Source organism: Schistocerca cancellata, chromosome 1 (assembly GCF_023864275.1).
Source record: "Schistocerca cancellata isolate TAMUIC-IGC-003103 chromosome 1, iqSchCanc2.1, whole genome shotgun sequence".
NCBI lineage: Eukaryota > Metazoa > Arthropoda > Insecta > Orthoptera > Acrididae > Schistocerca > Schistocerca cancellata.
The window spans coordinates 1231572695-1231576880 of record NC_064626.1 but is presented as its reverse complement, the minus strand read 5'-3'; the positions used below and the strand labels follow the sequence as shown (position 1 = coordinate 1231576880).

General features: G+C 40.9%; 1 pseudogene; it reads right to left on the bottom strand.

Annotated features, from left to right (window-relative positions):
* Positions 1-919: 919 nt before the first annotated feature.
* On the bottom strand, positions 920-1037 carry LOC126100757 (5S ribosomal RNA; annotated as a pseudogene).
* Between the last annotated feature and the right edge of the window lie 3149 nt (positions 1038-4186).

Below are 4186 nucleotides of genomic sequence, written 5' to 3'. Positions count from 1 at the left end.
ATGTCTAATGACTACTGAGGTCGCTGATATGGAGTGCCTGACAGTATACGGCAGCACAAAGCACCTAATATGAAAAACATATGTTTTTGGGGTGTCCGGATACCTTTGAACATGTAGTGTACAGGTACAGTCGCGCTCAAAAGTATCCGAACGATCTGAATTGCATTTCGCCTGATTCACATGCAACCCTCATAATGCAGCTGTGTAGCAGATTCCTCTAATCGCTTCTCGGTGCAGTCGTTTGACTATTGAAAATGGATCCAACAAATTACCACTAGAAAACACTGCACTCTATCGCAGTAACTCAAGATGTAAAGTAATACCACGACTCTACAAATATCAGAGAACACCTTATCACAGATAAGACTGCCCTTAAGGATTGTAAGCTCACATTTATTACAATAATTGACATACCTGACTTGTTACCACTCTCATTATTACGTCAGACAGGTAGTGCACATTCCGAACATTTATGGGACATAATGGAGATGTCAGTTCGTGCACAGAGTTCTGCACCGGCAACAGTTTCGCAATTATGGACGGCTATAGAGGCAGCACGGCTCAATATTTCTGCAGAGGATTTCCAACGACTTATTGAGTGCATGCCACGTCGAGTAACTGCACTACGCTACGTAAAAGGAGGTCCGACTGGATAACAGTAGGTATGCAATGATTTCTGAAGCCTCAGTGTGTGTCATGTACTTAAACTAAACTCCTTCCTCACAGGCCACGAAGGCCCAACGGTACTGACCGGACGCCGTGTCATCCTCAGCTCTTAGGTGTCACTGGATGCGGTTACGGGAGGCATGTGGTCAGCACACCGATCTCCCGTCAGTATGTCAGTTTCCGAGACCGGAGCCGCTACTTCTCAATCAAGTAGCTACTCCGTTTGCCTCACAAGGGCTGAGTGGACCCCGACGACCAACAGCGCTTGGTAGACTGGATGATCACCCATTCAAGTGCTAGCCCAGCCCGACAGCTCTTAACTTCGGTGATCTGACGGGAACCGATGTTACCACTGCGGCAAGGCCGTTGGCGTATATCATGTAAACGACAGAAAACGTGTATGATGATGAAATAGTTAATGGGTGAAAGGCCAGGTTTCATCGTCCAAACGGCACAATACCGGCAAGCGAAAATGTAGCCATCATTATGAGCTGACGAACTGATTGCCTAGGAGCTGGAGCAGAGCTTATATCTTGCCCCCCCCCCCCCCCCCGTCCACCTCCCCCATCCTTATCCCACCACCACGTCGCTCAGTCCAATGTTCGCGCCCAGAATCGCATTTCACAGTCAACGGGACGTGCCTGTAGCTTTGTAGCGTTTTCTGCACGAGTAAGACAGTAAGCAGGAAATGTTCAACTTGTTTTAATTTTTATGATGAATTTTGAAGAGACCCGTCCGTCGTCAGGCTAGAGAATTTCAATTTGTTCTGTTGTGCGGATCTCTGCCACGGAAGGAAAATAACGATTTAGTGACAATGAAAAATATTTTCGAGGAATAAGTATGCAAAAGTCAGAATAATACTGAGCTTAAACATTTTTAAACATTCTGCATATGACGGCAACTTCATTTTTCTTTGTTTCAACGATTATATTGAAAGCTTCAAATGGGCATTAGCATATTTTGCATCTGGAGGTTCGTTGCACTTTACTGGAATTTAAAAAAAAAAGTAGTATTCCGTTTCATCGTGTTTCTTTTGCACAGAATGTTAACACTGAACCTACTCTTCACCCTATAAAAAGCTATAATTCATGTTGCAGAACTTAAAACGCGAAGTAGATATATTCTTTCAGCGGCAGCGATATTGTAGTTTAACGAATTTTCATTCTACCTCGTTTAAACTCCTTGGCATGATTGTTGGCAATATCCAAACTTAGTGCTCGTAACATAATTTGACTTTTTCCTGTTATCATCGATACCGATTTCCCTTCATTCAGTGACTATTGTGCTCTTTACAGTGCCTCGCGGAATGAGCGATCTCATGTTGGGAGGGAAGGAGGGAGGGGCACCGATTGGGTAAGCCTCACGAGAAAGTTTTCTCATTTCCAGGCAATCCTGAAGAATTTTCCTTCGAGTCGCCTAATGCATGCTGATGTCCACCGCATCTACTGTGACCTGCGAATTCCATTCTGTGTGGGAGTGCCTGCGATTACTTTTCATCCATATTCTGAAACTCCACCAGAAAATAATACTTTTGAACGGCAATAAAGGGGTACATCACATCAACTGTGTTAATCCAGGACTGATAACGAAATATCTGTTCAACGCACTTCGCAAACAAAGAAAAACATCAAAGGAGAATGAAGTGTTATGGTCTCAGTGTTAGGTGTTAATCGACGGGGCCGGCAATACTATTTACTCCGTAAGTACTAGTACATTTGTCGTATCTTTGATCACCTGTCGCATTGGTAGTGACCATTCCTTCTTTTTTTTTTCATCCAGACTGTTCGCATCTGGTTTTAATTATTCACTGTTGTACGTAACTAATAATTTCAGAAACTAATTCTTCAATTCATGGCGAGCGTTTGCAAGAGTATGCCTTTCGATCATGAAACCTTATTTCGTTTGTTCTTATCTACTTCCTATGACTTCCGTGAATTACCTATGATCCCTTCATGCACGCGTCGTAAACAACTGTTTTTTTCTTATTGTTTTCCCATCCCAAATTTGTCTTAATTTGCCAAAATTTGTCTTAATTTGGTGTTATTGCTTCTAATATCAACGTTCAGAAAATTTTCTTTAATGTCTTTGTGTCATTCTTTTTGTCCTTGGTCTGAACTTGATGCTAGAAGCACACTTTAAACTTACGCCATAATCAACCATGAGAACTAACTCTTGTACGTTTATTATTCGTTTAAAATCTAGCTCAGAACTTTATCATTTGTTCCCTACATCGAGTAACATGCTCTCATCAGCTGTATGTTTCAGCTAATTGGTTTTAACCAGACAAACACAAATCAGAAAGTATATTCGAAAACTAGTGTTTCCCACATTTTGCGTACCCTTATATTTTTGTTTTCATTATCTCCTTTCATGCCAGAGAGAAATTTGTTACATAGGCTATAAAACCGCTACTGAAGAATTTAGAAAACTGGATGAACTGATAAGGTGAATGAAGTAGGATCTCCGAAAAATCGGCGACGGTAGGAATATATGGAAAACACAGACAAGAAGGGACAAGATGATACATCTTTTAAGACATCACGGAATAACTTCCATGTTACGACATGGTGGTGTAAAGGATGAAATCCGTAGAGAAAAACAGAAACTGGATTATAGTTACAGTAATTGAAGAAGGAGATTGCAAGTGCAACTCCGAGATGAAGAGGCTCGTGCAAGTGATGAATTCTTGACGGGACGCATCAAACCTGTTAGAAGACTCATGAGTCGTAAAAAGAAAAAAAAAAAGCACTGAATTTGGTTTCTGTATAAACCTAATAACTGTGTAGTTTTATAAATACAAATTTCCTTGGTAAATTGATATTTCACTGACACCAAGTAATTTACAGCACCTGAGCTGTAGCACAATGCTTACACACAGTGTTAGCGTTCTGACTTTGTTCTACACTTCACATAATACGAGTTAGTCGGCGGCAGGTACTTAAAATATCATTAACAACATGTTGTACTTCCTGGAAACCCCTCATGTCTATTATTCCATTCACAAAATATTTTATTATTATATTGGACATGCCGGCTTAGTAAAATAACAAATGGTAGAAGATGACAGACATGGAGGCTAATACATACTTATCGGTGTAATTACACCCAGAAACAATATTACGGTAAGTATCCACATCTCCTCACGACTCACTGCTTCGATTGAACTCCTCGCACCTAGAACACTCCCACAGCCGTTAGGACGTCGTCAGGAGCATATCCCCGTCTACTCATTAGATTCAAAATTGTTGGTTACGTTTCAGGGAAAACAGGTATCTTATAATCTGTATAAAATCAGTGAAAAAAAACCATTCTAGATCGCGATGGTTATTTTATTAAAATAAGTTTCAGCTACTGAGGTCAACTTACTGTTCTAAGCATCGAACTTCCGCCGGTGGCGATACTTGAAGATTGCTTAAGCGTAGCCCGAATCAGGTCATTTTAATAAAATAACCATCGCGAACAATATTTTTCACTGGTTTTGCATATAGATTAAATTCCTTGTGTGCTGCCTTTTGCCTCT